This window comes from Arachis ipaensis, chromosome B08 (assembly GCF_000816755.2).
Source record: "Arachis ipaensis cultivar K30076 chromosome B08, Araip1.1, whole genome shotgun sequence".
Classification (NCBI taxonomy): Eukaryota; Viridiplantae; Streptophyta; class Magnoliopsida; order Fabales; family Fabaceae; genus Arachis; species Arachis ipaensis.
In genome coordinates this window covers 26,246,038-26,257,019 of record NC_029792.2, presented here as the reverse complement: position 1 = coordinate 26,257,019, position 10,982 = coordinate 26,246,038, and the positions used below count along the sequence as shown (strand labels likewise).

Sequence of the window (10,982 nt, the reverse complement as noted above, 5' to 3'; positions counted from 1 at the left end):
GTAATAAAAAAATATTTGATGAAATATTTTGATTTGTCAAATTACTAATATAAAATATAAATTATATATAGAGTGAAAATGGTAGAGAAAAATAAAAAAATGGAGAGAGATAGATATAAAATATAAATTATATATAGAGTGAAAATGGTAGAGAAAAATAGAGAAGAAAAGAGAGGTAGATAAAAGAACGGAAGAATGAAGTTTATTAATTTTCACAATTAAAAAATTGTTTACTACAGACAGATTTACAGACAGATTTGGTCTATATCATAGACAGATTTTTGGTTACCGACGAAATTACCGACGGATTTTTACCAGTTACCGACGAATTTTTCCTCTGTAAATTCTCCATCCATTTCCCGTAGAGGTCAAACTTTCCGACGGATTTTCCGTCGGTAATTAGAGCCTTGAAAAACCACTCCAAACTCTAAATACAGACAGAAAATCCGTCTGTAAATCTATCTGTAAGATAAAATAGAATTTTTTTTAGATTTTTTAACTACAAAATAAACCTATTTTCATACAAAATAAATATAAATTTAATAAATACAAATTTTTATCTAATTTGTATTTGAATATTTATAATATTTCAAAAAATAAACAAATTCATCGTATTATCAAACTAAAGAAAAGTACTATAAACAAGCAAGTCAATATAATTCAAAATATAAACAAAATGTATTGATACATCAACTATAATCCTCAGTGTATTGTTCAACCGTACTAAATTTATCAGCTATAATTCATAACATTGTATTATATGAAAAAAATTACATTATGCAAATCTCTACAAGCCAATGAACCAGTAGCCCGCGCATGCTTTGAGTAATGTCGTGTTGCTTTATATCTCTTAATGCAATTGGAAAAGGGCTACACTTCTTGCCTGAAAATATTATTTCAAAGTACTGCATGTCAGTAAAAGTATACAATAGTGAAAAATACATGAAAAAATGTCAATAGTGAAAGTTATTCACTTTGTTATGGCACAAAAAACTCATTACTCAACATCCTAATGAAAATTATGTCAATTGAATGCATAAGGACTAACCATGATCAGTACAATATGAAAATGTTATGCTGTCAAATGTCTATGCAACTCGGTTTCTGCAACTCAGTTTCTGCCAACTAGTCAGTACTCAATGAATTCATGGTCATGGATCCACTCTAGCCTATATAGACTTAGTTTAGATTATATCAAACTGAAGGCAATTACAGCATAAAAAAATATATAAACAGACTATTAACATTGACCATTAATGCATTACTTACAACTTTCCCTATCTTCAGTGCATCCAAAGATCCCAGTCGTCCAAGGTTCATCTGCCGGAGGCGAATAGCTTTCGGGTAGCGGTTGTCTACATTCAGGGAATTAGCCTGTAAAATCTGTACTGTAGCATACACTAAAGGTGTATAAAACAATCTGCTCTTGTAGCTAACCACTATCAGAATTAGCCTAAATATAAAAGAGAAAACAACAAATGAAACAGACAAGAGTGTTGAGGAGTCTTTTAAATACAAAGCCAGCATGACTTCTCTTCTTGTCTTGGGAAATACTTTCCTGCAGGAACTCATTCAAATCTCATTTGTACATAAAAGAAAACAGTTTGTATCTGTGCATAGATACTGTTTCATGACTTAAACATGCAGTAATTGCTGTCCATGACTTAATTGGAATGCTGCCACACTTCTGCACCTCGATGAAAAATTCTTTAGTATTTTATGACATTCCATAATCATAAGAAAATAAAAAGAAACAAGATTTATTACCACATATAATTTTGGCGCGAAGTTTAGCATCCAATAAGATGTTGCTGGCTTTTATATCTCTTTGAATTATCCTAGTTTTTGAATTCTCATGCAGGTAAACCAATCCTTCAGCTGTCCCAATGATAGTGTCATATCTCTTCTCCCAGTTTAGTTCTCTTCCCTTGACTCTATCTAAAACAAGAGATTGGGTAATATTAGCCTTTCATCAGGTACAAAATAAGTTTCTCACAACATTAGAATAGTAACACCAATTCATCATGATATGCAATAATTGAGACAGATGGTTCAAGAAATGAGCATTGTGAGAGGCTTTTGAGGGAACAGATGGTTCAAGAAAGAGCAGTGGAGGTTGCAAGGGGCAATTTAGAGCAGTACTATAGGATGATTAACCGAAACTATGGGGACTTTATGAAGCGTTACCTGCAGCAACACAGGATACATTCTGATCTTTTGTCTAATTTTGGGAAGGATGTTGAGAGACTTCGATCTGTTAAACTTCACCCTGCTTTACAAAAATTTAATCTTTTTAGTTGAAAACTATAAGCTAGTTTCACACTTGAACTACTGCTATGATTGACAATGAGATAAGAATAATGAAATAGAATCAAATGGAACATTTGGGATAAATAATCAGCATCACAATAAGGTTGTGGAAACCATCTCTCTTAGATAGATCTTGTTAAAAGTGCAACTGATTTCCCACCATTCAATTAGTTCTTGTTAAAATCTAAGTATAACAATAAACCATTAATAGAATAAATGATCATAAAACTTCTTTTCTTCTCCAATAGGAGTGAATCACAGAAATTCTCTTAAAACTGAAACTGAAGGGATCCAATAAAAACAAGGACAACAGACCTGTATCTCAATTCCAAACTCCACTACCTTTTGAAATAGCATATCTAGTCTGACTAGATTATTAGGCAATTCCTCCTACACAACATTTATCACAAGTTTCAAAGAGGCATTTAGCCAAGCGTGAAAACATTTTAGGCAAAACCTCACAAAAGAAATGAAGTGCAACTTAAGAATATAAAAATAAAAAGAACTTATGCTCCACAGCATATGAACGTGCAATAAGTTGAGTTTTAACTCCGAAAAGACATACTTTGGTCAGGATAGTAAATATACTCCAACAGGTAGGTCACCATATCATATTTCTGGCGAATCTCTCTAATCTGAAAGAAAAGTGGTAAAAATTAGAAGGTTTTATATATACAAAATGTTATATTCTTAATATAAACTCAATTCTAGATTTTTCTCAAGAAAAATGATGAGCATTAATGGAGAGCCTACTGCCAATTGCCATATGTTTTGGGAAAATTTGCATGCATAAGTACTAAAAATAAATGACTCCTAACGTTTTTCATATATATACAGAGAGACACGAGAGACACACACAATCTTGTTGGATAGTAACTAAGCTCTACACCAAACCATACAAATATCTATGCATTTATTATAGATTTAACTTAATATAAACAAAAAAGTATACGTATATAGTTTACAATATAGTACTTTATCATAAGTACAAATCATCATAATATAGTACTAGTACAAATACATATCACAAGAATAGAAATCATAAGTAGGTATGTTATCCGATATTGTTGGTATTCTTTAAGGGAGAGGGCCGGATCAAAGTGCTATTAATTAGACTAAAAAAAATAGCACTAAAAAAACTTGGCCACGTTCCACAATAATACCAGTGACATGTGGTATGGTCGAATTGTATAATTAATTACTATATATTATAGTATATATATATATATATATGATGTAAACAAAAACAAGGATACTTGTACTGATAATTATGAAACTTGGCATAGTGTATGAGGGATTTAGGGCCTGCAAGGTGAATCAAAAATTCCAACTCCAAAGGAATGAATGGTTAGAAAAAGCATCATCATCACAATATTGTTATCCTCAAAAGTTGTTGGTGGTGTAGTAGTATACAGAAACTCACCTGAGTGCACCTTATCTATCCCTCCATAGTAGAGGCCAAAATCCAGGTATACAGACAAGAAATAATAAAATAAAAGAAAAAAGAAAAAAAAAGCAAACATGATAAGCTTTGTCCTTTGGATACAGATAATATTTAGTTGCTTCAAACCTTACAAAAAAAATTCCAGGTGCATAGAGAATGCAAATCTCAAATGTGCTATACCTAAAGGCTTAGAAAATAATAGTCTCAGAGCAATAATAGAGAGAAGATTTTTCAGAAGGCTAGTTCTGCATTTTCTGGGTATTAACCATTTGATTTATAAAGCTTCTCTTGCTTTTGCTGCGCTAATTATGCCAGAAATGAAGGAACCTGAAGTTATAAGGTTTCTGTCTCTCTTCATATTGATTCTTAATTTCTTGTTTGTGTGAAATGACAAAAATTATTAATGTATTGTGATATGTGATTTATTGTTCTTTATGTGAAGCATCTAGGACTTTGAAGCTGCCTAGTGGAGTCATAATTCAAGGTAAATCAAAGCATACACAAACGGCTATAAAAGTAAAAGTAAAAGTGATGTATGTATAACTTACACACGGATCACACTATTATCATTGCTGCAAGTATCATGAAACCATGTACATGGATTGACAAGAGTGGAATCCCAGCTTTGAAGAACACCAGCAGGATCTGTCAATCTGTTCTTCAAAAAATTCAGGGCATCACCTATCATAGAAGCAATATTTAGGTGCAACATCCTTATTGTTAAATAAATTGGAGTAGAAAAATTTTCAGCTCAAATTCGGTCAGTCACAAATATGAACCAATTAGCCAAACAATGCTAAAAGAATAAACAACAAAGCAAATGGAATTAAACATTTTTTTTGTCTGCAAGAATAAAAGCACTTGTAGATTAATTTGTAGAAGCCTTGGTCTCTATGATTAGGATGTGATGATGATGTCAGAGACCCTTTAATACAGTTTCATAGTTGAGTCTTTTTTGTTAACCATGCTCATTTCAAATACATGTCTAATTGGAATGGACATAAAATACCCTACAGAAAAAGGACACAATGTCACAACTCACCTTCTGAATTAGCAGAAACCTTCAGCATCACGTCAAGCACCAGAATTGCACAAATGAGGAACTGTCCCATGAAGCACCATGAAGTCACTCGCTCCATGCAGCTCCAAAAGAACCTCATTCTCATGAGTCTCTCTTAGTACTAGATGATCTCCATGATGCCGCTTAAGCTCCAAAAGCAGCGTTGACCTCAGCAAACTAGCACTGAACCTTGAAGTTAAACCAAAAAAAAAAAAAAATAGAAATATCATCTCTCTTTGATCAACCAGTTTTTGTATAAAATAGCTCAAACTTAATGCGGGAAGCTACCAGTAATTAATGAATATAAAATAGTATAATGAGTTCATGTTATAAGTTAAGTTTACTTCATCACCAGTTTCAGCAAATCATGAATGCAGACTCGAATAGAAGGTCGATCATCAAATTACAGTGTAACAATTAAGATGAGTTAAGTGGCTAACCCAAACTAATACTGACAAAATATTGCAAACAATTATAATTCAGATTCAAACAAATCATAGTCCTCATTCAAAAGTTTGAATTAGAAACTAAAAAAGAAACTGAAAAAGCACATAGATCACAATAAGCAATGAGAAAGCACATCGATTACGATAAGCAAACAAAATCATATGAATTTTGAGTTGAAGTCTGGGAAAAATATAATGCTGCCATTACGAAGATCACCTTGAATTTAGATTGCTTGAGAATAGGAGCATCGCCAGTGGCTCTTAGATGAACAACCACTGCCACAAAACCAAAACCCTAGTTCACGCACCTTATCGGTTCGAACAGGGGGAAAGAGAGAGGTGGAACCGCGGCTGGTGGAACTGATTTTGGTCACCACGGAGCTAGGGCTTGCGCGAAGGTATGCGAGCCAGAACTGAGGGGGATAAAAGGAGAGAGAGAGGCACGGCGGTGGTGGAGCTTGAGCTTGCTTTGTTCTGCGAACGAGAAAGACACGGAGCTTGCTTTGTTTAAAAAAGAGGAGAAGAAGGAGAAGGTAGCTCCGGCGGTTAGGGTGGCCGGCGGTGGAGCTGTAGGTGAGGAATGGAGAAGAAGGAGCTCGTGCAACGGAGAGGAGAAGGAGCCCTGTTGACGGAGAGGGGAATGCTGGGTTTCTTTGATTTGCGTGGTGTGAATGGAGTTCGGGCAAACGCTAGGTTTAACTAAAAATTCTGGACGGAAAATTTTAAATTACAGATGAAAAATTTGTCGGTAATAATTTAATAAAATATAGTATTTTTGTTTATTTAATTATAGATAAATTTTTTGTCTGTAATCATTTTTCATAACAAAAATTAATTTTTTGATAGGATTATCGATGTATTTTTTTTGTTTGTAATTTATGCTAATTCATTTTTTTTTATTTTTCGACAAAATTTTTTTTTAAAATTCCGTCTGTATTTCTGTGGGATAAAATCTATCGAAAATATCCATCTGTAATAATTAGTTTTCTAGTAGTGTTTAGAAGAAAATATTTCATCTCAATTTTAATAAAAAAAAAAAAAGAGGGAGAGAAAGAGAAAAAATTTTTATTTTGGAGAGAAATATTTTATTTCAAAATTTTAATTGCAATGATGAAATAATATGTGACACATTTTAGTTATAAAATTGATAATATAGAATAGATATAATAGATAGTTTGTATTATTTATTAAAACTGTCAGCCTTAAATATTTATAACATTAGCGAAAACTGTGAGCCTTAAATATTTACAACATACACGACTCGTTTTGATAACTCTAAAATAACCACAAATATCCATTACTTAGTTGAATAAGTATGAGAAGAAAATGCTCTCCAATTCTACCAGGTCCGAAAGTCAATGTGAGCTTATTGGGATCATAGCCATAAATATCATCCTTCAAAACTTTAAGAATGACGGTAAAAAGTCAATTTAGGCACCATCTTTTTCCATTATATATATATATAGATTGTGAGATGAGATCAAATATCTTAGTTTTTACATTGTTAAGCTACATCCATAGATGTAACCAGAAAAATTCAGGATAAAGACCCATATACCAAGCATAACATTCTCAAAGATGATACAAAAAATTTTCTAATTGATTTTTAAACATTAGTGAAAGCGGCTCCTAATCGATTATGGAACATCTCTTTTAAGTACTTTATTGTCATGAGTTGGACCTATAATTTCTCAAGATAATAAAATATTTGTTAATTAATTTCTCAAAGAGAGTTATGTTGGCCAATTTTATGTTTCACATAGCTAAAGTACCAAATTTTTTTGGAGAAGTTAGTACCTTCTAGGATATCAGAGCGAGAGTCCTCGAGAAATTATTTGCCCACTTTACACAAATTGCCTTCCAAGCCTATCTATTTTATCACTCACTATTGTTGACAAAATAAAGTCCATCTTACATTTGATAAACTGGGATAAAACTAACAATAATAGATTTGTCAAACATAAACAACCAGCTTGATTAAGGAATTTACTTCTCCAAGCACTAAGGTGAATCTTAACAATAAGTAGTTCTGGTCAATCTATCATCCAAGCAGAACACCAATACACATTACAAAATTATTAACAAAACAAATCGAGGAGATGCTTGTGAATCTTTCCCTCTTTTGCCTAGAAACATTAAGCAAAGGGACAGTCCTTAATTTCTGAAAATTAGGGGTGAACGCAGATCGTATCGGATATGACCAAAAGCTCAATCCGATTCGCACTAAAATTATTGGATCAGATCCATCCAATATTCGCAATTTTTTTTAGCTTGAATCCGATCTCATCCGCATATTCACAGATCAGATCGGATATCGAAATATATTCACAAAACATAAAATTACTGTTTAAAAGTTTATTTTTATTTAAAAATAATAATAAAATATCCTTTAAACATGTTTACTTTTAAAATAATATTAAACATATTTTTCTTAAATAATAAAAATAAATAATACAACATATATAATAATTATTAGTTGAAATAAAACATAAAAAAATATTTACTTATTTATATATTTATTTTTGCGTATATGCGAATATGCGGATAAAATCCGCAATCTGATTCTATTAGTGTGCGGATCCGATCCGATAGCCTTGCAGATCGGATCTATATCCGCAATTTTCGAATCGGATTCGGATAAATACTGCAGATATGCGGATCCGATCTATGAACACCCTTACTCAAAATTAACTCTCATCTTGGAAACTCTACAAAAAATATTAAGAGTCTCCAAACCTATGATGCACGGACACTGACACGGATACGAGACATGACACGACATGGGACACGCAAACACGTGAATTTAAAATTCTTATAAGACACGGAAACACGATATATATATAAAATATAAAATACTTTTTAGATAAATTGTAATGATATTTTAGTATTTTATTGATATTAAAATATAAATTAATTTTTTACATATTAAGAGTAAAGTTGGACACACGGACACATAATGGTATTTAGGTGTATCCAAATGTATCCGAAAAATAATTTTTTAGTTTTTATCATGATACAGTTTAAACACAGAAGAAGATACACATATCAAATAAATATCGATAAGTGTCGTATCCAAAAATATATCCAACACGCAAACACCACAATAAAAAAGATTCCATGTTTCATACCCCCAAACCCTATACTTGACTCTTGTTAGCCTTACAAAGAAGAATGAGATTGCAAACATAAAATGATAGATGAATGGTCCACCTCTTGAAATCTTCATCATCAAGTCCCATAATCTTGAACTCACTTTTTGTATTATGAAACAACAAAGTCATTCAATGCATAAAATAAATAGATTGAAGCATTCTAATCCATTCTCCTTCCAAAATTAGAAAAAAAAAATAACGAATACAGTGCATGGAAGAAAAGCCCAAAACTTCAAAATGTTTCAATTAGACTCTTTTATAAATACTTTCCAAATCAATCTTAAAGAGAAAAATAGTTTTTAAGATTTAGCCTTTTTTATAAAAATGTAAGACTTATTGGATAACAATTATATTAGTTAAAGAGTCTCGTCTCAGAATAAAATCACTAATTATATCTTTTTAAATATACTCTTAAATACTACCAGCAATAATACTTCATAGTTCATATGTTAATTATTTTTTGAGAAAAAGATAAATAAATTTTAAAATTTTTAACTAAAAAACAAATAAATGATTGACTAATTGAAAATTATAATTGTTAAAATCGAATCGGATTGACTTGTTCGATTGAAAAATTAGTGAATCATATTCTAAATCGGTTTAGTCTAACATTTTGATCGTTTAAAGAAGAAAATCGATAAAAACTAAATAGAATAAGTGAAAACAGAATAAAATTACAAATCAACAATTAACAAAAGAAAGTTCCTCCTTAAGTTCAAACTTGGATCTTCTTGTATTTGCAGCAGCTTGGCCTTATTACGTTTGTCTTTTTTTTTTAAATATTTAACATATACAAATTAAATTATATTTTTAAAATTTATATTTGTTAATTATAATTTAAATGGTTCAACTAGTTAATCATTAATTGAACTAGTGAACCAATAATTTGACCGGTTTAATTACAGTTCGGTTTCGATAATTATGTTAAAAATACAATAATGTTTTCTATATTTTAAAATGTGAGACATCTAAATCCTTTTAAAAGACGTATTTGTCTTTGCATATTTTGGACAAAGAGATTTTTTTTATACTAAAGATAAGAAAATTCAAACTCGCGATCTCTTAGGTGAATATGGGAAGACTATACCATTTGAGTTATAACTCATTGGCTTTTGACAAAGAGATTTATATATCACTTTTTAAATACAAGACATCAAATTATTTAAGTCTTTTTGATTTTTCAAAAGATTTATTTGTCTTCATATATTTTAAAAAATCACATATGTAATTTACCTTATAAGAAAATACAAGGAGACAATGAGTTTAGTGTACAATGTGTACATTAAAGATAAAATTAAAATTATAATCCGTTAATAATAATTTAATTAATTTCTAATAATTTTGAATTTTAAATTTTAAAAACATAAGGATTTAGTTATGGAAAGTTACTATTCCTCTATTTTACGTGTGCGAAGAACGTGCTGCAGTTTCTTCCTCTTCAGCATCTCTTCCACTCTCTCCGAACTGATGTCGTGAAGATCACCCCATCCGACACCCAGAACATAACCCAACGCCGCCCAGCTATCCGAGAACGTTTGACGAAGACACCCCCTTCGCGCACGTTGCGTTTGTCGCGCAGCCCAAGACCGCCATAGCCGCCGCCTTCAAGGACGTTGCGGCTTGGATCCTCCTCGCTCACGCAGTAGCACTCGCCGGAGAGGCTGACGACAATGACAGCCACAAGAACCCCTTGGTGTCCGTGTGGGTTCTCCTCTCCGGCTTGGCGTTCGTCATCTTCATGATGACAGTTATTCGACCGGCAATGATGCCGGTGGCGCAGCGGCACGGGAGCACGATTCGGATTGACCATTCCGAAGGGGGGGATTTGCAGAGAGGCTGATAGAGAAAGGATTGAGGATTTCGTGTACAGGTTGTTGTTGCTGTACTTCGCTTTGAGTGGGTTGAAGACTGATGAATTTAAATGTTGGATGTTCAATTTACTAGTATGTAGATGATTATTTTAATTTTTAATTGGATGGTTATTTTCTTTAATTCAATTTAAGTATATATAATTAACAAATACTAGATGGTCATTTCACTAGGTAGTCGGATGATTATTTTAATAATTAGTTGTTTTTTATGGCCAGTAAGAAGCTTCTAACACCGAAGAGATGGGATAATTGATGAAAGTGTGGTAACTGACCGTTGGAGAGAGATAGTATTTAGATAAATTTTATTGGTAAATTAGAGTTGAAATGGTTAATTTTTTAAAATAACTGTTTAGATTGTTTTTTTCTTTGTATTGGGCTAAATTTAAAATTTATTATACACATTATCAAGATTTCTCATTATCTACCTAATAGAATTCTTATCTTATTATATTATTACTTTTTTTCGTGAAATTATTTTTCCTTCTTCGCACCATAACATTTGCATTGACTCACTAGTCACCAGACGAAGTTACCACTTTTACCAACAACTTCGTCAGGATCCCTTTATTTTAGCGCCAACATCTTTTTATTTTTCACTTTAAACGGAGGAAAAAACATAGGAATCTTTTTCAACAAAATAATAATAATTTTCCCTCTTCCTCCACAATACAATAATATAATGAAAACAGATTATTCAAA

The 10,982-nt window shown here is 31.8% G+C and overlaps 1 long non-coding RNA gene across 15 annotated transcripts; it reads right to left on the bottom strand.

Annotated features, from left to right (window-relative positions):
• On the bottom strand, positions 641 to 5,948 carry LOC107613539. Of its 15 annotated transcripts, none has more exons than XR_001614070.2 (8): positions 5,478 to 5,948; positions 4,797 to 5,003; positions 2,876 to 4,435; positions 2,626 to 2,700; positions 2,188 to 2,269; positions 1,270 to 1,938; positions 1,049 to 1,169; positions 641 to 883 (listed from the first exon to the last, which is right to left on the bottom strand). It is a non-coding gene; the product is annotated as an uncharacterized LOC107613539 (long non-coding RNA). The 15 variants fall into 15 exon arrangements; XR_001614072.2 differs by having other exon boundaries at positions 1,049 to 1,118; XR_001614078.2 differs by lacking the exon at positions 1,049 to 1,169 and having other exon boundaries at positions 1,270 to 1,687; positions 1,768 to 1,938.